This window comes from Scylla paramamosain, chromosome 25 (assembly GCF_035594125.1).
Source record: "Scylla paramamosain isolate STU-SP2022 chromosome 25, ASM3559412v1, whole genome shotgun sequence".
In the NCBI taxonomy this organism is placed as follows: domain Eukaryota; kingdom Metazoa; phylum Arthropoda; class Malacostraca; order Decapoda; family Portunidae; genus Scylla; species Scylla paramamosain.
In genome coordinates this window covers 20,096,762-20,123,392 of record NC_087175.1, presented here as the reverse complement: position 1 = coordinate 20,123,392, position 26,631 = coordinate 20,096,762, and the positions used below count along the sequence as shown (strand labels likewise).

The 26,631-nt window shown below is 38.3% G+C and overlaps 1 protein-coding gene across 4 annotated transcripts in view; it reads right to left on the bottom strand.

Annotated features, from left to right (window-relative positions):
• Positions 1 to 26,053, bottom strand: part of LOC135113337 (cell adhesion molecule DSCAML1-like) — a 310,112-nt gene extending 284,059 nt beyond the window's left edge. For 3 of the 4 annotated variants that reach the window (XM_064028578.1, XM_064028577.1, XM_064028576.1), the window contains exon 1: positions 25,031 to 26,048. The gene's annotated coding sequence lies outside the window, so the exon portion shown is untranslated. Of the gene's footprint in view, positions 1 to 25,030 lie in introns of all 4 variants that reach the window. The other variant, XM_064028581.1, reaches the window with a different exon arrangement.
• Positions 26,054 to 26,631: the final 578 nt, after the last annotated feature.

Below are 26,631 nucleotides of genomic sequence, written 5' to 3'. Positions count from 1 at the left end.
CTCCTCATCTTCTTCCTCCTCCTCTTCCTCCTCCTCCTCCTCCTCCTCCTCCTCCTCCTCCTCCTCCTCCTCCTCCTCCTCCTCGTCTTCTTCCTCCTCCTCCTACTGACCTGCTCCTTTCTCTTGACCTTCTCTTTCATGTCCTCCTCCCTCCCTCCCCTGTTCTTCGCTCTCCTCCTCGTGTCCTCCTCCTCCCTCTTTTGCCCTCTTCTCCCTTCTCACGTCTTCTCCGTGTTGCTGCTGCCAGGGGTCGCCGCAGCGGATCAACCTTCTCCAACACACTCAGTCTTCTACGCCTTCCTCATTCATGTCCACCACAAGCATGTCTTCTTTCAATGCATCCACAGATCTCTCAGGGCTTCCTCCCTTTCTCCTGCCGGGTTGATCCTTGTCCAGCATCACCTCCCCACACAGTCCTCTCCTGTATCACTGTTGAATTTATTACTGCTATACTTTTTTTTTAGTCTTCTTTATTTGCTTTGATTTATTTAGATCATAAGAGTAATATATGCGTAAAAACATATCAGTGAGACAATTAATGTGATAGAAGTAAGTAAATGCATACTGTCACTATTAATGCTAAACAACTTTTTTTAATTACCTCCAACTGATTATACTTATTTTAGATACACTTTCTGTAGTAATTTCTAATAAGCAGCGTCTGTGGGCGAGGGAAGACAGAATCAGCCTTCTATTCTTTTATTATGTGTGTCTAGGCAAACATTACAGTGTTCTCAATATCAACACAGGACAGTCTTAGCAGTAGAAGGGTTAAATTTACTTGTATTCTGGTGGACTGTTTACTTCACCTTGGACAAACATGTGAGAAGTATACTTGATAACTTTGGCATGACTGGTATGTGGATAAACCAACAAATTAGAACAATGTTATGGAAATGTGAAGTGTACTCGTAATCCATATTTTGTACTCCAAGCCTGAGAAAAAAAAAAAAACACTTTGGCTTATCCAGTATTCTAAAATCTTTCCTTTCCTGTTCCCTCTTCCTCCCTCTGCTGCAGTGTTTCCCAGAGAGGGTGTGAAGTTATCTGCCCAAACTTCGCTGTTCAAAAAGTACACTGGGAAATTGATAGGAAAATAATAATAATAATAATAATAATAATAATAATAATAATAATAATAATAATAATAATAATAATAATAATAATAATAATAATTGATAGGTGGAAACAGGTAGGCATGTTTTATACAGGGACTGCCCCGTGTTGGCCTGATGGCTTCTTGCAGCTTCTCTTATTTACTTAAATTTTTATGTAACAAATATCTGTCCTTATACCGTGTAAAGTATAATTTTATCAGTCATCCCAAACCATTTCCTATTACTTCAGCTCTCTTTGTGTGTTCTGTACGCCAGCGACACCATAACACAGACGCTGCCGAGTGACTTGCAAAAATCCGCCAAAGTTCAAATTGGATTGAGTACTACAGCTCTAGAATTAACGACACTCCTCTTATAGTTCCTCCTCTTACAGTTCAACTCATTGGAAGTAGAAAAGAACACTGGACAAGGACGCAAAACTTGAAAAGTCCCATTCAGCTGACACTGCACAGAAGCTTAAGTAAGAGAGTTTAGACTCTAGACCCACCGACACAATAAAGCGGCGGCCAGCAAGGCGTGTGGGTTTGTTGGAAGTAAACACGCGACGTCATTGTAAGATAGTTTGGGAACCACTTCTCTAATGTCTCTCTCCTCTCGCGCCTCCCTACCCTGTGTTCCTCCCTTTCTCTCTAGTCATCTTTCCTTCTCTCAGGCCCTTCCCTCTCCCTCTCTAATCCTCCTTCCTTCCCTGTCTCCCTCCTCCTCATGTCCTTTTCTCTCCCTTCTTGTCCTCCTATCTCCTCACCTCTCCTTCAGTTTCCTCGTCCTCCCTCCCTCCCTCCCTCCCTCCCTCTCTTCCCTAATATCACGTCACGTATTAACGAGTCAATCAGCCGCCACGTCCATCAGTCGTGAACAAGTAAGTAGAGCAATCTTCCTCGTAACGTCCTGACATGTGGGACACAAGCAACACTTGTTATTATGAGTGACAGAAATTACATTACCGCGAAGAAAATACACACACACACACACACACACACACACACACACACACACACACACACACACACACACACACACACACTTCCTGGAACGCATATCACATCCATCAAACTTACTTCTACTCCGTTTTTTTTTTTTTTTTTTTTGTTATTAATCGAACTTACTGAGAGAGATAGAGAGAGAGAGAGAGAGAGAGAGAGAGAGAGAGAGAGAGAGAGAGAGAGAGAGAGAGAGAGAGAGAGAGAGAGAGAGAGAAATATTTGTTGTCTTTCTACAAGGTTCATACTTCTAATTTGAATCCACAATTTTCTTTGTTTTGTTCTCCAGTAATGCATATCCACTTCCGCACACTTTATCCTAAATTTAAGTTTTCGTGCCTCATATAAACATGAATATTGCAAGAGTTTGTTTCGATTTTAGCATAAAGCATGTTTCCTTATTGATAATACATGCGTCTGCTGTTTTCTTTTCTTTAATCTCGTTTTAGCAAAAAATTCTTACACAAATATAAATTTTTCATGTTTTCAGCTTTATATTTTCACTTTAAAATTGTGTAGCTATGATTAAAATATGTCTAGTTATATTCCATGTGTGTTTCTTTTGCTCATATTCTAAAATTCCGTCTTTTTTTTTGTCTTGCCTTTTGCCTGTGTTTCAGTATTTGTGATTTGTTTATTTGGATTTATCTTCTACTTTGCCCATAAAAAACTTTGCCGTGTTAAGAGCTGTTTTTCCATGTTAATTGTTATATGTAATGTATTATTTTGTAAGGCAAACATAAAAAAGTGTTTAAGTGTTTAAAGTATTTAAAGAGAGAGAGAGAGAGAGGAGAGAGAGAGAGAGAGAGAGAGAGAGAGAGAGAGAGAGAGAGAGAGAGAGAGAGAGAGAGAGAGAGAGAGAGAGAGAGAGAGAGACCACATACGATTGTCTCCGGCATCAATTTTACACCCTCTCATCAGCGTCAGCCAATCAGGAGCCGAGTTAAGCACTACCGCCACCACCACTACCTGAAGCCAGCCAATCACCGCTAATCTATCTCCTTCCCTGACATGTGATCAAGAATGCGACAGCCGGAGGAGCACAGGGGAACGCAAAGGAAGACAAAGGAACACAAAGGAAGACAAAGGAAGATAAAGGAAGACCCAGTATCATCAAATACGGGATAAAAAACAAAAAACGCATGACAACAAGACTTGTTAAGAGTCCCCGAACGAGTGCCCGAACGAGTGCCCGAACGAGTGCCCGAACATGTGACAAAGAAAAGCTACAAAAACCGTCAGGCCTACACGTGAAACTCTTTCACCCAATATTGCCAACTGGTGGTCCACGGTGACCTTGTATGGTGGCACACAGGACGTCCACTGTATTTGCTGATAAAGCTTGAAATTAAAAACACAATATGAGCAATTTGCTCTAAATAAATTATTGGTCATTCGTTTTATTATAATTCCATTTAAGAAATTTATTGACAATCTTTAAGTTATACATGTTAAGTAATGCTTCCAGTCATTTCTAAGTTTAATCAATATTGCATGTTCAAGATTCACGCCGCTGTACATGACCAGAGCCTGACTACACATTGGTGTTGCACGAGTCAAGGTGACGAGACGTCTGTTGATTTGTCATTTTCCGCTTTGTTATGTAAGCCGTAAAGTGGTGTGAGCCACTGGGGTTGCTGCCAGCAGCCACCGAACTGCAGAGGTGATTAGTTGTATTATTCGTTTATCCGCTCTTTTACAGGTGAGGAAGTGCATTTGATTTCGGTCTTGTTTTTCTAATGAAATGTATTAACTTAAATGGAAACAGGGAGGAAGTGTGGACACAGCGAAATATTTCTAGTCACACTGTGCTGCGTGGTGTGTTTGGCAGATGTATGCAGCTGACCCACACACGGTGCTGCATTATTGACTTTATCTTTACCCAAAATTGTAATGGTACACTTTTTTTTTTTTCCTAATCGGTTTGGTGATCCGTGGCCCCAAAAACGAGCTGAGAACCACTGCCCTAACCTAACTTGACCTGACCTGACTTGACCTGACCTAATCTAACCAAACCAATCAAACACAAGAACATATGAAAAACAGGGAAGGTACAAAAAGCCATGATGTCTATACGTGAGAGTCCTCAACCTAATCTTAATTAACCTAACCAGCCTACTTACCCCTAAAGCCATTAAAAAATATCTATTGCCTACGAGAAGTTTCAAAATAGCAAGACTTAACATATATGACCTTACATAACTTAGCATAGCCTTATTTAACGTAACCAGACTCAGCTATTTCTGCGACCTTTGGAAACAATGAGAGACCACATCGTTCTGAAATGCCAAGCTTTGCCATACATAACACAACATGACATGACCCAACCTAAACTAATCTAACTCAATGAAATAGTCATGGTGAAAGAAGCGTGTTTTAGAATATAAAAGCTGATGAAATATAGCATAACCTAACATTTATAACCAAGTAACATCCTAACATGACCTTACCTAAACTAAACTTAACCTGGCTAAACATCTGTGACCTTTGAGAACAGTCCTTATGACCCCAAAGCGCTAGAGATATATAAACCTTGATAGCCAAATAATACCCTAAGAACCTCTATCATACTTAACCTATGAACATAAGAACATAAGAAAATAAGGGAAACTGCAAAAAAGTTCTCTTACCTAAACGCGGCAGCTCCTATACGAACAATAATTTCCACTCACCATCCTTTCACAACTAATCATTTCCGTGGTCTTTGAAAATAGTCGTTATGAGTGGCCAAAGCGTTTCAAATATAGCATAACCTTCTCTTACTACCCAAACAATATCCTGTAACCTTATCATACTTAACCTAACCTGACTAATAATCTCAGTGACCTACAAAACCTAATCAAATACAGAAAACCTTCCTTTTATAACCAAACACCACCTTTACCTGACCTTATTAAAACCCACTAACCCATTTAATCATCTCATTGACCTACGTAGCACAACCTTACCTTACTAACCATATATCGTCCTAACATGACCTTGTTAAGCCTAACCTAACCCGGCTGATCACCTCATTGGCCTTTGTAAACAGTCCTGATGAAAAATAGCGGGAGGGTTTAAAAGTAGAGGGAATGACATCGATGTTAAGCATATTAGTGGCGCGGCGGCTCCCAGGGACACGGGAACCAGGCCAGCAGTGCAGTGTTGACGAGAGAGAGAGAGAGAGAGAGAGAGAGAGAGAGAGAGAGAGAGAGAGAGAGAGAGAGAGAGAGAGAGACAGACAGACAGACAGACAGACAGACAGACAGACAGACAGACAGACAGAGAGAGAGAGAGAGAGAGAGAGAGAGAGAGAGAGAGAGAGAGAGAGAGAGAGAGAGAGAGAGAGAGAGAGAGAGAGAGAGAGAGACGGACAGACAGGCACGCACGGACATTGAAAGAAAGAAAATAGAGACAGTAAAGGACAGACAGCAAAAAATAAAGACAGGAAAACAAGAAAGAAAGAAAAACAAAGATAGACAAAGAAAGCGTCCTCTCTCTCTCTCTCTCTCTCTCTCTCTCTCTCTCTCTCTCTCTCTCTCTCTCTCTCTCTCTCTCTCTCTCTCTCTCTCTCTCTCTCCTCCCTCCCTCCCTCCCTCCCCTCCCTCCCCTCCCTCCCCTCCCTCCCCTTCCCTCCCCTCCCTCCCTCCCCTAAACATACCGGGATACATTACCGTCTCTCCCCCTCATTGCTCTAATTACCAGTCCTGTCGTGTGCTATTTCAATGCTCCCCAAGCCACATCAACCAGGAATATTTCACTGTTCACTCAATACCACTGTGTACATTCCCTGGTAGACCGTCTCACCTCTTGGGCATTTTCAACCTTCCCTCCTCTGACTAATTTCTCTAGCTCTCTTTTTTCTCTCTCCTTCTCGTGTTTCTTCTCATTTCTCCTTCATTCATTCTCTTTCTTCTATTGGTTCTTCTATTTTTTTTTCTTCTTTCCCTTTATCTCCTTCCTCCTTGTAAATCCTATTCTTTTCTCTCTCTGGTCGTGGTTCTTCTTATTCCTTCTCTTTCCTTCTTTTTCATTCCACCTCCTTTTTTTATCTCCTGGTTTTATTTCTTTCTTACTTCCTCCTCGTGGTTCTTCTTTTATTCGTTTTCTTTCCTTCCTCACCTTCCTTCTCGTGGTTTTCTCTCCATTTTTCTTTCTGGCTTATTTCCCTCAACATCATTTTTTTTCTGATTTTTTTTTCTTCCCAGCTTAGTCCTCCTGATATTTTTGCTTCACACATTTTCCCCCGATTTATAGCCCACCTACAGATTTTTTTCTTTCCCATCAGTCGTTTCTTCCCGTGACGTATTCTCCTATAGACATTTTTTCCTTGAGTTTTTTCCTCTTCGACTTACTTCCTCCTGACATTTTCCTACCTAAATCTTTCATTCTCAGAGCACTTTCCTCCATAACTAGTTCTTTCCTGGACATTTTCCTATAAAGCTTTTTTTTTCCAAACATTTTTCTTCCCAATTTATTCCCAATGAGCAATTTCTCCTGTGCACTTTTCCACTTCATTCTCCCTTCTAACTTGCCCCCCTCCAAAATTTAACAACGACATTCTCCCTTCCTAGACATCGAACTCTTCACTTTAAAGTCCTCTTTTCTGCTGACAGTTTCCTTACAAAACCCAACAGTAGATTCCTAGCAGCTCAAACGACTTAAGACTGAAGACAACTCAATGGTATATTAAGTGTCCCTGCTTACTCAACTTCCAAGCATGACTGTACCTCACCCCATCACCCAGAGTGTCAATATGAAAGCAAAAGTAATACGAGCACATGACAAGGCCTTCAAGGTAAGGTATCTCAGCAACAGGTGAAGCAAGGGAGGTGTTGGTCAGTGATATCTTCACACGACAGGACCAGTTGCCTTTAAGCAGTTCGTATTTTGAAATGTTTTGGCGTCCTGTTTAAATTATTTATTTATTTTTTTCTTTTGAGAGAGAGAGAGAGAGAGAGAGAGAGAGAGAGAGAGAGAGAGAGAGAGAGAGAGAGAGAGAGAGAGAGAGAGAGAGAGAGAGAGAGAGAGAGAGAGAGAGAGAGAGAATTTCTGGCCAAGTGCAACAAAAAAGACAGAGACAATTATTTAAACTGGTTATTTTTTCTTTTGTGTGTGTGTCGGGGGGAGAGTTCTCCCCAAGGACAACGAAAACATAGGTAAAAACGAAAAAATAAAACTACTGAAGCTGTCAATCCCAAAAGAGAACTGTCAAAACAATATCCAAAATTACGAGAAGTATCTTGAAAGTTATTGGTGCTTTCAAGTTTATTTCCATAATTCTCGTGACAACTTAATACGGGTTTTGCACCATCAGTGAGAAAAAAGACTTCGTGAGAAATGAAAAAAAAACATATAACCGTCTTGAGGTCTTCAAAATAGTCCTTATAAAATCTCAGTGTTTTTAAATACGAGCCACCGCCTTACACTTGTCGAGAATGTGTCGTACTTACTCGTGAAGACAAAAAGTATAGATAAGCACAAAACACAAAGACACAAAGGGAAAATGAAGGTAGACATAATAAAGACAAACTCGAAAACAAAATACTTAAAAGAAAAAAAAAAAGTATAAAAGATGGGATAAACATTGAAAAAAATTGAGGAGAATGAGGGGAAAGAATGTGAAAGAAAAGAGACAAAAGGAGGACGAAAGAAGATGAAAGGAAGATAAAAGAAGAAAGAAAGAGAGGAAGCCTGTTAAGTTATACGAAACTCGGAACCTGAAACTTGCAGGCACGAAAACACGAAAGAAGAAAGACGACGAAAAAGAAGGACGAAAAGGAAAAAAAGAAAAAAAGATGAGAGACAAAAGGGGGAAAGGAGAAACGAAGAAGGCGAGAGAATCAGTTAAAAGTTTTATGACACCAGCGACGAGTGACCGGCAGACGTGAAAAGCAAGACAGCCATTCCAAAAAAAAAAAAACAAAAAAAAGCCTTAAGGATACACAAATTTAAGAGGCAAGAAGCGACACTGCGAACCAAACGAAAACACGAGTCACCAGTACACATCAAGTCAGTTCCAGCATTTCCCTCTCCATCCAAGACCCACCTCGCATCATTACAAAGCCTGTAAAGCTAGTCACCCCTTCTCTTATGGCTCTCTCAGTGGCTGGGGCGCTACAGAGTACAGGAGTAAGCCCGAGTCTCCCTGATCCGCCAAAGACCATACCGCGTTGAATGTTCCCGTTTCTCTTCCCATCAGTGAGGCTAAGCAACGCTGGGTCTGGCTAGTGCTTGAATGGGTTCTTGACACCTTCAGATTGTATTCTTAAACATTTCGTAGTCCTATTTCTTACATTTAAGAGACTGTAGTGGAAGTCGATTACGTTCTTCAAGTGTCTTTATGATAGTGACAGTTTAATAAGGACTCTGCAACACTGATATTCCTTTAAAACTCCTACAAAACCGTCTTAAGTCCTAATAAGAGCAAATGGAGATTAGCTAAGAAGACGAAAACTCAGAGATATCCCATTTATTGACCCTCCAGGGAAACTGACCACAAAAGAGGCTGAAATCAGACCGGTGAATCCAGATCTGGCAATGACGATACTCTTAGAAAAAAAAATAAATAAATAGTTCAAGTCGTAGGAAGCGCAAAAGGAGACTCAGCAAGAACATTCAACTGCCACTCCAGGGAAAGTGAATAGAAAAACACAGGTTCGCCTAATCTAGATCTGGAAGTAAAAATACCCCCTATAATACCGTCTGAAGTCATAGGAAGGTGGAAAAGAAGACTAGCTAAGAACACAAAAGCTGAAAAAAAAGCAATCATTAAACCGCACTTCCACAGAGAGCTAAGAGAAAACAAGATCAAATATAGCAACAACACGCCTGTAAAGCACTCTAAGTCATACGGTGGAAAAGCAGAACCAGGCAAGAGTTCCACAATTTATAGCACTAACACTCAGCACCAACAAGGCGACGTGATAAGCGCAACACACCACGCCAGCCGCCAGTGTACCGAGGCAGGGGCGGAGGAGTGAATACAGCACAAAGAGGCACATAAGAGCGTGTTTAGTGGTGGTGGTGGTGGTGGTGGTGGTGGTGGTGGTGATGTAAAATTCTGAGCGACAAAAGGGCGGACGGCTAATGTCTGATGGCTGGTCTGTTGGACATCTGGTTACACGCTCTTTCCTTTTGTTTTTTCCTCCTTTTCTCTTTTTTTCTCTTTTTTTCTTTGTTTTCTTTTTTTTACCGTTTTACTTTTCTTTTTTCGTCTTTTCTTATTTCTTTTTCTTTTTTTCTCAGTTTAACGTCAATAAATAAATCAATATGAATTACTATTTACTGTGATCTCTGCTACTACTTCTACTACTACTACTACAACTACAACTACTACTACTACTACTACTACTAATAATAATAATAATAATAATAATAATAATAATAATAATAACGATAATACAGAAGAAGAAGATGATGAAAGAAATAAAGAAAAGAGAGAAAAGAAAAAATACCTTATCTTATTACAGGAAAAAAACACAAAGCAGAGAGAGAGAGAGAGAGAGAGAGAGAGAGAGAGAGAGAGAGAGAGAGAGAGAGAGAGAGAGAGAGAGAGAGAGAGAGAGAGAGAGAGAGAGATTTTTCCACGTCCTTTCAGTCCATCATTTCAATCACCTCTCACCAACACGCACAGAAATAACGTGGCAGTATTATCATCACCACCATCATTATTATCATTACTATTATCAATGCAACCACCACCACCACCACCACCACGACTACCCCAGGCCCTCAGTCACCCGTTCCCTCGTCACACGTTCAATATCGCCACTTTTCCGCAGTCTAATTATCTCGTAGCCGACACAAAAATGCCGCACGAGCCTTGGCAGTAATAATGACACAAAGCCCATCCAATCACTTCACAAAGCACTTCTCTCACTTTTTCATTCATTATCGTCTCTTTGAAGGTGTGGCTGCGTGGATGTGCCACCGCGCGCCTCACCTGATCACACCGCCATTGTCTTGTCTACCATGATGTAAATGAGATTATATTGTATAGCAGCAATTGTCTCTATCGTATTATGTTTTTTTTTTCTATTTTTAAGTGACGTTCTGTTATCTAGTGTCGTCCTGTGTGTGTGTGTGAGTGTGTGTGTGTGTATGTGTGTGTGTAATGAAGGGATTTTTCATGGTGGTATATTTGCATTGTCTGATTCTAAGTTAAATTCTATTATCTAGTAATCGCTGTGTGTTTTTGCAGTAGAAGTCTTACCTAGTTAAACGTGAAATCCGATTATCTACTTTTTTTTTTTTTTGTGTGATGAAAGATGTTCATGATGATTTCTTCGTCTTATCTACCTCTACTCGAAATTCTGTTATTTAGTATCAATATGTATTTTTGTAGTGATATTTTTTCACGATGGCGTCTTTGTAATGGCTGATTCTACGTGAAAATCGATTATCTAGCATCGTTCGTGTTTTGGTGGTTTTTGTCTGATTCTGCTTGAAAATTTATTATCTTGAAAAAAACATAATTTAACATTTTTTTTTTTTTTTGTGTGTAGCGAGTTTCTTTTCATTTTGGTTTCATTGTCTCATTCAGTTCTACATGAAATTCAGTTATCTAGCATCGTTCAGTGTTTTCTTGTAGTGAATTTCTTTCTTTTGGTAATTTCTTGGCATTTTTTTTTATATTATGCTCCACTGCTGAACTTAAACCCGTGATATGCCAACCTTCCACCCCAACCATCACATCCTAAAATCACACCAGGAATCCCTCGCCCATAAACCACTAATGATATCCCAAAGTTACAATCTCATCCACAATGTCCCAGTTTTCCACCCAACCCATTACGTCTCAATTTCAAAACCCAATACACAATGAGCCTCACATCTCCACCGCCCACGCTACTCCAGTCTTACACATCTAACCCACGATATAAAGTCACACCTAACGAATGGTATCCCAGTATTTCATCCTCACCCATGCTGTCCCAACGCTGCGGTTCCATCCATCATGATCACTGTTGAACCTACCTGTGATATCCGAATCTTACACCCCTAACCCACATGTCCCTATGTCCACCTATAACGCCCCATATTTTATCCCTAACACATGACCACTCTATACTCAAAAACCCTAATACTACAAGCCCATCCGATGTCCCAGTGCTCCAACCCATGATGTCCTCACGTATGTTAAACCCCACTGCAATCTTCCACCACGATGTCCCAGTCCTCCTCTCATGATGTCCCAGGCGCAGCACAAGGTATAATGAAGGCCTGGCGTGGCATCAACACTGCCAGCAGCTAGCCAGCCAGCCGCCCCGCAGTGTGAAGCTTGCGAGTGTCAAATTGCCTCATTAACTCTCTCATACCTTGCGCATTGGATGAGCCGGCAATATTCTCTCTCTCTCTCTCTCTCTCTCTCTCTCTCTCTCTCTCTCTCTCTCTCTCTCTCTCTCTCTCTCTCTCTCTCTCTCTCTACACAGCTATACAGTCATTTCCACACCAACGTTCAGGCATCTGTACACGTTCCTAACCTTACCTACCCTAACCTAACCTAACCCACACTCTACGCACAACACATCGCTATACCAACACCGAAACATTTACATTCGTCCCCATAAATAATAGTAGCTGCACTTTCATTTTTATTCATCTTATGGTGTATTTATGTATTCATTTATTTATTTTCGTTCTTTTCTTATTTTACGGGTCAGGGAGTCTAGCCAAGGACACGACGAGAGAGAGAGAGAGAGAGAGAGAGAGAGAGAGAGAGAGAGAGAGAGAGAGAGAGAGAGAGAGAGAGAGAGAGAGAGAGAGAGAGAGAGAGAGAGAGAATGCGTTCAATGTTACTCTAGAAAGCTAACCACAGGAGAAAATTTTTAAAGTCGGTTAGTTTAGTTCTGAAAGTGTCTTGTCTTGATATTCCTCTCCTGAAACGACGCGAATAGGAGGAAAGAAGACAAAAAAAAAAAAAATGGCAGGAAAAAATTCTAGAGTTTACCGGTGAAAAGGTGAAAGTTGAGATACTGACTGACCGACGGACTGACACACTGATGGACGTACTGACAAACGGGCGGACGGTCTAATTAACTGACTGACTGACTGACTGACTGACTGTGCGACGGAATGACTGACGGACTAACTGCATGACTGACTGGCTGACAGACGAATGCACGGACGAACTGACAAATTGACTAACTGACTGACTGACTGACGGACTAACATACTGACTGACTGACTGATTGCACGTTCGTCTGTCTGTATATCTGTTTATTTGTTTGTCTGTCTGCCCCTCTGCCTGCATTTCTGCTCGCCTGCCTGTCTGTCAGTATGTCTGTCTGGTACCACTGAGATAGCAGCATCTGGCTCAGTACAGCGGGTAGCTCGTATAATCATCGTGAGTGCGGCGGAGTAACACTGCCGACTGATAGAAAAAAAAAAGAGAAAAAAGAAAAGAAAAAGGATAAAATGCTGCTGCTGCCATTCCAGACTTCACTCAAAAACTCTGAACTTTGCAGCAGCTGACTGGACGGGGCGGGATTCAGTATCCGGCCGCGTGGGCTGCGTCTGGGCCATGTCAAGTTTGGCCTATGCCTACGTATTGAGTTTCTGAATGGCGACTGAAAGGATGGAGGTTGTCTGAAGAAAGGTATATAGAAATTAAGATTAAATAAGTAACATAAGGTGAGTACTAAGGTTCTGAATGACTATTGTAAAAGTTTGGGAAGTGAAGTTCTCTTAAGAAACTGTGAGACTAGCATTAAATAATTTACTATCTAGTGAGTAACAGTTAATATATAAGAATAAAAGAGTGACAGTGAGTAATAAGAATATCAAGTTTGGTCAGTTTGTGCATACGTATCGAGCTTGTGAACGTTGTCTTAAGAAATACACAGTGTGATTAATTAAGATGAAATAGGTGATTATATAATATATATGTAGGTGAATAATAAGTAAGATCTTTGAATGGCTACTGAAAGATGGGAAGTTCTCTTAAGAAACATAGTGTTAGATTAGCATTGAGTACGTGATTATATTGTGTGTAAAAAAATAAACATAAATAAACGAGTTAATTTTTTTTTGGTATGGTTATTGAAAGAGGCGATTCTCTGTACGAGTGATGTATCGAGTTTATTGACGGATGCTGAAAAAGGGAAGATTCTTTTGAGAAATTTATAGTGATCAGCAATAAGTTACATGTAGCGAGTAATACTAAACAAGTAAATGATAAAGTATGATTTACCGTGTAACAAAAAATAAATAAATAAATAAATAAATAAATAAATGACAATCTTATCTCTACATGTAACAATAGAAGCTAATAAGAGAGTTAGCCACACATAAACCAATACAAAAATACCGATTTGTACATATAATTAGAACGATGCAAAGTTAGTATGACACAAATATAATAATAATAATAATAATAATAATAATAATAATAATAATAATAATAATAATAATAATAATAATAATAATAATAATAGTAGTAGTAGTAGTAGTAGTAGTAGTAGTAGTAGTAGTAGTAGTAGTAGTAGTAGTAGTAGTAGTAGTAGTAGTAGTAGTAGTAGTAGTAGTAGTAGTAGTAGTAGTAGTAGTAGTAAACTTCTCTTCACAACAAAACCATGAACCAAAATACCACCACCACCACCACCACCACCACCACTAATCAAGCGTTCCACTGCCACAGTATTAACAGCTCTACACTCACACTCTAACTTATATTCACAACTAAACCCATAAATAAATAAAAAATCAGTATCAGTAATCAGCCAAGAGCAAGAAGTAGCAGGTTCAGGCTTGAAAATTTTAAGTTCAAAAAAGGAATAGAAAGAAACTGGTTCTGAAATAGAGTAGTAGATGAATGGAATGGACTCGGTAATCAGGCTGTTAGTGCTGAGTCATTAGGGAGCTTTAAAAGATTAGATAAATGTATGGATGGGGATGATAGGTGGAAATAGGTAGATATGTTTCATACAGGGACTGTCACGTGTAGGCCTGATCCTTCTTGCACCTTCCCTTATTTTCTTGTTCTTTTTTTTTTTTTATGTAACAAAACACCACCACTAAAAATTAATCCACTAAAACAGAAAACAGTATTACACTATTTTGGACACTCATTTTGACTGCACTCTTTAGTGACTGGTACCTTCAGTGGGCCTTTTATTTATTTAATCCTTTGTTTTTTTTCCTATTTCCCTTGGCCAGAACCCCTCTTACATGAAGTTACATTTAAAAACAAGAGACAGGAATGAGTCGGTTCTTAAACAGAGTGGTGGATGAAGGGAATAGACTCAGTAATCAGGTTGTCAGTGTTTAAGGAGCTTTGAAAGAAGATTACACAGATTTCTGGATGAGGATGACAGAAAAAGATAGATACGTTTCATTGTCACGTGTGGCCTGATATCTTCTCGCAACTACCCTTACTTTCTTACCTCCTCACGTTCTCATAAATAAAATCCACACCACAAATTAATCCACTGACGCAGACACTACAGCACCACCTAGCTCCTAAATACGCGATAAGACGTGGCTAATGATCGCTGACAAACAGGAGCAGCATACATTTCATCACGGGGCGCTTATCTTTACGCCAACCCTGAGCAATCGCCCCCCGCAGCCCGCCTGACGCTCAACTAATCACCGGGAAACACTAATGATAAGCTAACAACCTCGTAGTGAGGAGACGCGGCAGGAGATGAGCGGAGGATACAGATGACGATAATGAGACTGGGTAGAGAGTTGATGTGGTTTGAAAGCGAAGGTAGATGAAGATGGTGGTTATGTTAGTGGTGAAAATTAATAAGCAAACAAAGAAATTAACCGAAAAGAGGAAGATGAGAAAGGATAATGCTAATTGGTAGAAAGCTAATGTAGTTTTAAAGGAACGGTAGATGAAGACGAAGAATGAGAAGTTAATAAGCAAACATTCCATTTAATTAAGAGGAGAAAGACAAGGTAGGGGTTAATTATACTGCTAATGATACTCGTGTCAAATAAATTAAGTTCTTATGTGGTTGGAAAGTTAGGGTAGAAGAAGACGGAAAAGGAGATTATGTTGGTGATAAAAATTAATAAGCAAACTTTCCATTTAACTAAAAAGAATAAGAAAAGGTTAAGAGAAAGGCAAGGTAGAGGATAATGCTAAAGAATACTGAACTAAACTTATGTGCTCAAGAAATAAAGGTAGATGAAGACGGAAAGAGAAAATTGTCCATGATAAAAATTAATAAGCAAACATTCCCTTTCACTACAAAACAAAGAATAAGGTTGAGAGGAAGACCACAGAAGAAAACGCTATTTGATACCAAAATAACCTTATGTGCTGAACAAATAAAACTAAATGAATATGAAAAAGGAGAATTTATATTAGTGATAAGAGACAAGCTAACATTCTCCATGACAAAGAAGTATAGAAGAAGTTAAAGAAGCATAGACAGGATATTGATAATGGTTACAAAATTAAGCCAATCAAGAGAATAGGAGAATAATGAAAGGGAAAATATTTTAGTGACAAAGAAAAAGACAATAGCCACCACAGCTGAGAAGCAAAGACGAGGAAAAATGTAAAAGAGGATAATGATGATGCAGACTGTCGAGAACGGTATTGTAAAGCTGAACTGCGATAAAGAAATACAAGGCGTAAAAAATGAAAATGTAAAAAAATAAAGTTACATTAATGATAGAAAAAAATTATATATAAGCACATCCTTGGCTGAAAGAAAGAAAGAAAGAAAGAAAGAAAGAAAGAAAGAAAGAAAGAAAGAAAGAAAGAAAGAAAGAAAGAAGAAGAAGAAGAAGAAGAAGAAGAAGAAGAAGAAGAAGAAGAAGAAGAAGAAGAAGAAGAAGAAGAAGAAGAAGAAGAAGAAGAAGAAGAAGAAGAAGAAGAAGAAGAAGAAGAAGAAGAAGAAGAAGAAGAAGAAGAAGAAGAAGAAGAAGAAGAAGAAGAAGAAGAAGAAGAAGAAGAAGAAGAAGAAGAAGAAGAAGAGAAAAAGAAGAAGAAGAAGAAGAAGAAGAAGAAGAAGAAGAAGAAGAAGAAGAAGAAGAAGAAGAAGAAGAAGAAAGAAAGAAGAAGAAGAAGAAGAAGAAGAAGAAGAAGAAGAAGAAGAAGAAGAAGAAGAAGAAGAAGAAGAAGAAAGAAAGAAGAAGAAGAAGAAGAAGAAGAAGAAGAAGAAGAAGAAGAAGAAGAAGAAGAAGAAGAAGAAGAAGAAGAAGAAGAAGAAGAAGAAGAAGAAGAAGAAGAAGAAGAAGAAGAAGAAGAAGAAGAAGAAGAAGAAGAAGAAGAAGAAGAAGAAGAAGAAGAAGAAGAAGAAGAAGAAGAAGAAGAAGAAGAAAACAACAAAAACAACAACAACAAAGAAAGAAAGAAATGAAAAAGAAAGAAAATGAAAAAAAAAAATCAACATAAGGGAAACACACACACAAAAAAAAAAAAACAATAACAAACTTAAGCAATAACAGCAAAATATAGACGAGCAGCAAAGAATGATATTAAAGACAAAAAGTATGCTAACCCAACATTCTCCTTAGCTGGGAAAGAAAGGAAAAAGTGAGGTGCAGCCAAGGATGTGTAATGAAGTCCTTATTAAATCACAGACGTAGCAGAAAATAATGATGTGGAGGATCAATATACGAAATTAAACGTCCACGACAAAGAAATTGAACAGCGGAACATACGAAAATGCATTAACTTTCTTTTTAATAAGAGTGTTTAACTAGTGACTATGCTGACTAAAGAAGAGGTAGATAACTGAATGAATAAATGAGAGAATGGATAAATCAATGAATAAATAGATGGTGAAATAAACAGAAAATAGATAAACAGGAAATAAGATAAATGGAACTGATAAAAAATAATGTCAAGCAAATCAAGTTATTTCGTTTTTTTTTTTCTAGAGATAATAATAAAAACAAGAAAGAATCACTCGATAAGGAAATTGCGTGTAGCTCAAAATAATTTAATAAACAGTAAGAAACAGTGAACGGTAAAAAGAAAACATTATCGTGGCAAACAAATGAAGATCTTATTAGTGTTTTACAGAAATCAAAGTAAAGCAAGGAATAAATCGGTAAAGAAAGCGAGTAGAGCTGAAAATACTCAAATAAGAAAAAAAAAAATGAGCAATATGAAGAAAAAACATTAATCGTGTCGAACAAATTTAGCTTCGTGTTTTTTTTTAAGAGAAATAAAATATCAGACCAAAAGAAAGAGGCACTCGACAAAGAAAATGCGTCAAGGTATAAATACACAAACAAACAAACAAACACTCGTACGCACAAATGAAGAAATAGATAAAAGCTATAAATTATTAAAAAAAAAAAAAGCGCAACAAATTCTTATATATTCTAAGATATAAATAAATAGATAAAAAAAACTGCAACATGACGAAAGATGAGGAAAGAAAACGTGGTGCTTCCATTTACGCGCCAGGAACCAATACAGTAAACATCACTACACTACGCACCAACCCCCAGTATATAAATGGCTAAACGCAAAAATAAAAATGAAAATACATAAAAAAAAAAAATCTGCAACAAGACAAAAGATGAGGAAAAGAAAACTTGGTGCTTCCATTTACGCGCCAGGAACCAATACAATAAACATCACTACACTACGCACCAAACCCCCAATAAATAAATGGCTAAATGTAAAAAAAAATAAAAATAAAAATACATAAAACAAAAGTCAGCAACACGACTAAAGAAGATGAAGACGAAGAAAACATTTGCATTTACGATCTAGAAATATATACGAACATTCCTTCACAATAGATCCACCTGAAAAAAAAAAAAAAAAAAGAAATGTAATAAGAAAAACAGAGCGTAAGAAATGTAAAGGAACACAAAACAAAAGGTATTTACATCCACGAAACCAAAAATCAATGCCCACATCACTATGCTACACATCCACATTAAAAAAAAAAAAAAAGGAAATTAGAAAGCAAAACAAGAGTGAAATAACAAAATTTTCAGCATAACAAAGGTAGAGAAACGAAAATAAGTACGTACATACATTACATACACTGCAGGTCAAAAGTTCCAACAGAAAAAGGAAAAAAAAATTTAAATAACAAAATTAGAGTAAAGAAAAAAGAAATAGGTACTTGCATTCACGAACTACATAGACATCGGGACCACAAACTTTACAACTACACAGCGCATCTACCTACCTCCTGAGGGAAACAATAGATAAATAAATAGAAAAAAAACAACAATAGAATGGGAAGTCTTTGAGCATAATAAAGGTAAAAACAAATAAACGAACAAACAAACCAGGAATCAACACAAATATTACTACACTGTACATTAACATTTGCCCTCTAAAAAAAAAAATAATAATATAAAACAGAGCATAATAAACACAAAGAAAAAACAATGAAGTAAGACTAACGCATATACAAGCTAAAAGGAATCTGATGAAAAGGAAAAAAATTGTAAAAAAAAAAAAAAAAAAAGCGATAAAGAAATTAAAAAAAAGGTCTTTTTACACATGTCCCCAGGAACAACAATGGCTACATAACACATCGATCGCTGAGGTGAATAAAAATCTAGTGAGAAAAATACACAACAAAGGAAAAAAAAAACCGGAATTTAATTTTAGACGGAAGAGAGAGAGAGAGAGAGAGAGAGAGAGAGAGAGAGAGAGAGAGAGAGAGAGAGAGAGAGAGAGAGAGAGAGAGAGAGAGAGAGAGAGAGAGAGGTAAGTATAGTAGTAGTAGTAGTAACAAGAACTATTGTGATATTACAAGAGCAAAAAAAGAACAGCAAGAACAAGAAGTAACACAAGATCAAGGAGGAGGCAGAACAACAACAAAAAAGAACAACAACAAGACATCATCATCAACAACAACAACAACACCAACAACAACAATAACAACAACAACAAAACAACACCCCTAACTACCCTCAACCGACCACCACGTCCCACCACCAAGACCACCAACACCATCATACACACACACATACACACACACACACACACACTTACACAGGGGCGAGGCAGAGAGGCAAGACACAGGCAAGACTAAGGCAGGGGTGGACGCGGCGTATCTTTGGGCAGCGCTCGAGAACTAATGGGTCGGTGAATCAGGCCCGGGACAGCTACAGGCCAACAGAGGGCGACTGAGCGGTCACTGAGGCCCCCGGAAGGAAATATTGCGACGCTGCCTGAGGTGGGTGTGGGTAGTGGTGGTGGTGGTGGTGGTGGCGGTGGTGGTGGTGGTGGTGATAGTGTTCATGGTTGTGGTTGTGGGTGGGTATGTTGGTTGTGATGAATGTTGTAGTGGTGGTTGCAGCAGCAGCAGCAGCAGCAGCAACAGCAGCAGCAGCAGCAGCAGCAGCAGCAGCAGCAGCAGCAGCAGCAGCAGCAGTAGTAGTAGTAGTAGTAGTAGTAGTAGTAGTAGTAGTAGTAGTAGGTGATGGTGGTGGTGGGGTGGTAGTAGTAGTAGTAGTAGTAGTAGTAGTAGTAGTAGTAGTAGTAGTAGTAGTAGTAGTAGTAGTAGTAGTGTGACACCAGAAGCAAAAATAATCGTGATAATAATCATGATAACAATATGGGGAAAGAGGAGGAGGAGGAGGAGGAGGAGGAGGAGGAGGAGGAAACTCACAATGAGGTGAAGAAAGGCGGAAGAGAAAGAGGCAGGGATGAGGAGGGAGAGAAAGAACCAGGAGGAGAAGGAAGAAAACGAGAAGAAAGAGAACGAGAACGGAGGAGGAGGTATAGAACGAGGAGGAGGAAGCAGAAGAAAAGACAGACGGGGAGGGAGCGAACGATCAGCAGAAGGAAGGAGGAGAAGAAGAGAGAGAACAAAGAGGAAGAGGAGGGATAAAAAAAGGAGAGAGAACAAACGAGGAGGAGGAAGAAAAGAACGAGGAGAAAGAACGAAGAGAAAGAACTAGGAGAGAGAGAACGAGGAGGAAGAGGAGGAGGAGGAGGAGGAGGAGGAGGAGGAGGAGGAGGAGGAGGAGGTGGTGGTTGAAGAAAACGAAGAGAAAGAGAAGAGAAGTAGGAGGAGAAAACGAGAAGGACGAGGAGTAGGGGAGAGAGAACTAGAACGAAGAGGAGGAGGAGAAGGAAGAAAGAAAACAAGGAGAAAGAGGAGGAAATTAGAAGGAGAAAGAGGAGGAAAGAACGACATGAAAGCAGGCGGAAGAGGAGAAGAACAAGAACAAGAACAAGGAAGGCGGAAGAGAATCATTAACTCACTAACGACATAATGAACACACAACCACATACACACACACACACACACACGAACATTAACGCATTACATTTCCTTGCTATCACGATTTACACCAGAGTTTCCCTCCCTGTGTTCCTGTGTCCCTGTGCTGGCTTGATACATAAGCTGCCTGCACACTGTTGACAATGAAAAGACGTGTATAGCCTGGTATTCATCTGCCTGGAGTGTGTAGTGGCGGTGGTGGTAGTATTTACAGTGGACAAGGTAACAGAGATGGCAGAGGATGACGAGGAGGAAGAGAAAGAGGACAAAGACGAGGACGAGGAAGAGCAAGGGAGGACAATGAGGATGAGGAAGAGGACGAGAAGGAAAATGATGAGAGAAATAGGAAACGAAGAGAACAATGATGACGAAGGCGAAGACAAAAAAGAGGATGAGGAAGAGGAAGAGAACGAGAACGAAGAGAACAATGATGGCGAAGAAGACGAACACGAGAAACTAATGACGAGAAGAACAGGGAGAACAATGATGATGACATGGAAGAAGACAGGGAAGATTGCCACAAGAACAATAATGGCCAGAACAAGAACAAGAACGAAACGAAGCGAGGAAATACAGTGCAGCATTTCTCCAGCTTAACATAAGTAATAGAAATAAATAAAGAAAGAAATAACAGCATATATATACCAAACACCCGGTCGCACTAATAGCACAATGCCTATTAATCCTGCCTCTCAATAATAATGCTTCCCCCAACACGAGTCAGAATATCATACGTGGCACTGACTCCATAACATTTAACGCTACGCCCAGTATCGCTAATAACTCCTAGTAGTATTACGTCCAGTGATACACATTTAATGTACTGTTATGTCACTTCCATGTCATTATCAGTGAGGTGTAACATTTTAACTTGGTAAAGATGACGCGTAAAATATTTATAACATACTTATTAATTTGACGATGTGAAAATTGGAAAAAGTATATGGAGAAAAACACTTATTAATTTGACAGCATAATAAATAAATTTTTGAACAAATAAATAAATAAATAAATAAATAAATATACATGCATGAGTTTGAGAACATGGAAATTCTCCCCGAAAGCAAAAACAACAAAAAGTTTTCTATCAATCTGAGAAAATTAATCTCTCCTAAGTTATAAATAAAAACACGTCTATAAATTTAAGAATACGCAAATCTCACCAAAATAATAAAAAAAAAAATAAACATTACCAATATGAGAACAAGTGAGTCGCATCAAAAGGAAATGAGAGAAAAATAGATCAAGAGAAAAGAAATTGTTTATCGATCTGAGAAGATGAAAACCACGCACAATAAAGAAAGAAAAAAGAAAAATAGAAAAAAAATTTCATCAATCTGACGAAGCAAATCTCACCAAACTTTAAAAAATAATAAAAAAAAACATTTATCAATTAGAAATTAAACTATTTATACCAAATACAAAGAAATTAAAAAAATATATATTAAACTGCACCTGAAAAAACAAAATCGAATCTGACCTTACCAACCATAATGAGAAAATTCTATAATGCACCAATGGAATCCCAAATAAAGAAAAGTAAAAAAACAAGTCGGCTCCACCTGACAATGCAGCAAAAATATTAGTGCAACAGGAGCTCAAACACAAGACAAAACATTAAGAATTCAACGTTAAAAATTTTTGTCTGGTGTGTCTAAAACAGTTAAGTGTCTACAGTAGTTTAAGAAATGAATGAATATTACGGTAATGTAGTAGAAATCCAAATAAGAAAACCAAGGCCTGATTCCAATTACGTAAAAACAAATCTAGCGTTTTTACAAGAACGCTAATAAGAAAAAAAAAATAATAATGAATAAAAAACAGGGAATATAGAATAAAAATGCTACATATTCCTGAAACAACCCATCAAAACGATAAACACAAAAACGGAACTTACACCAAGGCATCCTAATAAAGAACACAAATAAATAAAAACAGACAACATAGACAAAAAAAAAAACATGCTATTTCTTGACCACCCCAGCAATACAACAAGCACACGAACAAAATTTTGACTCCAAGATCAAAAACTTTTGGTGTAAAAATCGGATAAAAGTCTGACATTTAAGACAGCTATAACTGAAGGGTCAAAAAAAATGAAAAAAAAAAATACTAAGAAGAAAACATTAATTGAGCCACGCTTTTCAATCTTTTTAAACAACGAGTTGGGTTTTATGACTAAGACTAACACTTCGAGGAATGAAACGAAGAACCGTAGAAAAGGAAAAAGGAATTAAAACACGTATAACGAAGCAAGAGAAAAATCTATCTTGGTTCACTTACTTGGCTTTCAACCTTTTAAACCACAATAAATCTTTTACCAACCAATAAGACAACCATATATAGAAAAACGTAACAAAAAACTCATATATTAAAGCAAGAGAAAAACAAACACGGAATAAAACACGTACACTATAAAAAAAAGAGAGAAACCATCACTTAGGACCATCATTCAAATTTCTGCCACTCAGCAAACTATACTTACAGAAACGGAACGAAAATATAATACCTACTAAAGCAAGAAAAACAATATTTAGCTCTACACTTTCAAACTTCTTTTTATACAATGGGGTCTGAGTATATCTCCAAATTTTCTGATAGAGTATTGAGAAAAGCTGGCAGTTCAAGTATAAGTAATGCATTCCGTGAACTTTTCCTGTCCGCTAAGATACCAAATATAAGTAAGAACTTCAAATTTCACCTTTAGAAAACCTTTGGACAGAATTATAACACTAGAATAAAAATATCTAGTGAGGAAACCTGTAATATAACACATGTAATGTATTCTGTAAACTTCCAGCTAAAATACGAGAGAGAGAGAGAGAGAGAGAGAGAGAGAGAGAGAGAGAGAGAGAGAGAGAGAGAGAGAGAGAGAGAGAGAGAGAGAGAGAGAGAGAGAGAGAAACCGTATTCTGAAACGCTTCTGCGCCGTCAGTTTAGAGCCTAATTGAAGTTGCACGGGTTTTAAAGCTGTTTTTACGACTCTAAAGACAGATCAAGATTTCTACATTAGTAACAGAAGTACTCTTGAGAATCCGGCAAATCATCTCTATGGACTTTGAAAACCAGAGACCAAAGCGTTTCCGAATACGAGCCTTAGTCCAACCATAAAATTTGCCTAACATTGCTATAAGAATATGTTAAGTTGCAATTTTTCAACTAGTAATAAAATCAGTGGTGAAATTTAAACTATTTTTCTGCATTCTGATACGTTAAAAGAATGGTGTAATAAAAAACTGATCAAAGTGCTTCATTTCGTTACCCTTTAATCCAAATCCAAGTCTCGCGAACTCCAGTGAAAGTCTAACTAATTATCGTATTCTTAAGCACTTTGGGCATTCATAAAGACTACTCGTATTTCCAAACCCCTCAGAGATAAGTCGTGTTTTTCATAATCATTCTCTCATTTCCTGATACAAAACACTTTTTAAACTATTGTCTGAATTATGAAAAGCCTCTTGAAAACGCTTAGAACCTATACTACAACCTGACAGATGTAGTCCTTATGAGAGAACATAGATATTTTCTCACTTAGATACAAAATACATGATAAAGCTATCATCTGAATTATGAAAAACATTCTTGAAAACCTTTACATCCTCTCCTCGTACTATAATAGTCCTGGAGAGAGAGAACAAACTGTTTAATCATTCTATCGCTGTGTCTTTTCCTTTAATCACCAAATAACTTTTTAGACACATTTTGGCATTAAACTCTTAAATATTCCTACACCTTAAAAAAAAAAAAAGGTGAAATGAACCTCTTATTGTCTTTTTTTTTTTTATGCAAACGATTTTTACAGCGTTTCTGGAGGTTAATAAAGGACCCCCACAAAGTGAAAGGTTAGGAGTACACCTCAACTTGCCATGCTTCAATCTTCCCACGTAGCAGTCGAGGGCATTGAGGAACTAATTCTAACCCAACTATAAGCTGAGAGGCTTCACACACCCGGACCCTCCAGAAGTTTCCCTCCTGCCAATGTTCAGAAGTTTGTTGAGAAGTAGGTGGGATGCAGCAAGACAAGGAACTTCTGATAGGTTTCCACTTTTCCCAAACTATACGAGAAAAGTATGTTGTGACCTCTGTTACGAGTTGAAACTAACAAAGACGGGGAATTCCTGTTAGCTTTTAACATCATCACTCTCAACACTGCAAAATATACGAGTAACGTGTATTTCTGACAATGAACTACAGGAACTAACAGAACTGAGGTGGGATGGGGCAAAACGAACAATTTCTGGAGGAGTTTTAAGTATCAACACCCTTATACGAAAAATAAAAAAAAATAAAAAAAAAGGCATTTCTAACAATAAAATCCATTACCATTAACAATAAACTACCAACCAAAAGTAATATTTGTATTAAACCTTATCAGTAAGACAAGTAGAAACTAGCAACTCTCAACACCACAAAATATAGCCCAAAATATAGCCCAAGATGTTTCTGCCAATCAACTCTATTATTAACAAAATGCCAACGGAATGTAACATTTGCATTGTTGAAGCAAGCAAGATGAAGAAACCATTAAGTGCATATCTTAATTAATCCTATTACTACTAATCAAACTTTTTTTTTTAATCACCTCCCACTGCTCAGATTCACTTTAGACTTTTATATAGTAACTTTTCATAAGCAGCCTGTATAGCACTGAGACAGAATTATTCTTTTATTCTTTTATACCGTGTGTCTACGCACCCGTTACGGCGCCTGAATATCATGAAAGGCCAGTCTTATCAGTACATGGGTTATTAAACTTGTCGCTAAATATGTTACTCACCAAACTCCCGCTCTTCTCAACTGCTGTTCTCTGCCTCGCTAGTCTTCAAGTATTCACGGCGTTCAGTGCTGACCAGAGATGCTGACGTGCTGACCAGGGGCGCTATGTTAATGTTCAGGGAAAAGTTCACGTATCTTTAACTAACGCTCTCATGTTTCTCTAGTCATGGAAGTACAGGACGGCGCGCAGTCAAACACTTGTGGTGCCTCTGACTCAACAACCATTCACTCATCTCTCTAGTTACATCATCACTTATTTCTAATGTTTTCTTTATTTCCCAGCTCACAATTCGTTGGTTCCTGATCCGCGCACTTACAAAAACTAGTCCACCACACGGAAACCAACGCTAGATAGTTATAATACACTGAGATACAGCGCAATAGTCGAAAAAGTAAAGTTTAACAGAGCAGGATGAGGTGCCGCGCGGTACGTGTACCCAACCTCGAAGCTCCTGACAGACTGACCGCCCGCCACTCGCTGCCCTCTTTCCTCCATCCACTGCGTCTCTTACTGCACATCCTCGCCAAAAGTTTCTGTCGTGTTTCTCTTCCCTCTTGGCCCTCACTATCCATCCGGCACCTGCTTGTCACGCTTGAGTTGTGGTACCCACTTGCGTCGTCACTGCTAGATTAGAAGAGGTGCGTTTGATCTCCCTGAATCTTAAACCTTTCAAAGAACTCGTCCCGTCCATCGCCATGCCAACAGCCGGGCCTTTAGAGGACAAACCTCACATTCATCATCGAGCAAGCACCGGCAGAAGCTTAAAAATGCCACTTGATTACTCAGCCTGTTTTTATATTCACGAAACTTACACACAGATCTTTCTTGAACCTTCCATTCCTCCTCCCTCCATCCCCTCTTCTTCCTGAGCGGTTTGTTAGCCAGCCACGTCATACCTCAGATGATCCGGCGCCCCACCACCCAGGCGACCGTCCCGCTTCATGAGCTAAATGTCAGGATTTTTACTAAGATGCCACTCGCTGAAGGGAATGTTTGTAAGGCAGGGATGGCATATTGCATATCTGTTTGTGTCTATTTGTTTATCCATCACATGGTATATTTATCTGTTTATCTATTTGTATATTTATCTATCCATCCATCTATCATCTAGTCTATTTTATCTATCTTTTTTTTTTATCAATATACCTATCTATCTATCACCAATCTATCTATTCATTTATCTATGTACTGGTTTATCCATTTATCTGTTTATCTATCTGTCTATCTATCTATCTATCTAGTAATCCATACACCTAACTATATGTGTCTATTTGTCTATTTGTTTATATATCTGTCTATCTATCTATCTATCTATCTGTTTATTTCTTTATCTATGTATCTACCAAGCCGACATACCACAGCGTAGCGTGGTAACAGAGGCAAGGAGTGTACTACACACATAAATGCATGCACGCATACATACATTCACAATGACACGAAAAAAAAATAAACAAGATAAAATACACCAATAAAACAAAATAACAAAGAAGCAAACAAATGAATGAATGAATAAATAAATAAACAAATATGAATATACAATAAGTTCCTGAAACAAAATGCAGAGTATGAAAAAACAAGTGGAATGGATGAATAAATAAAAA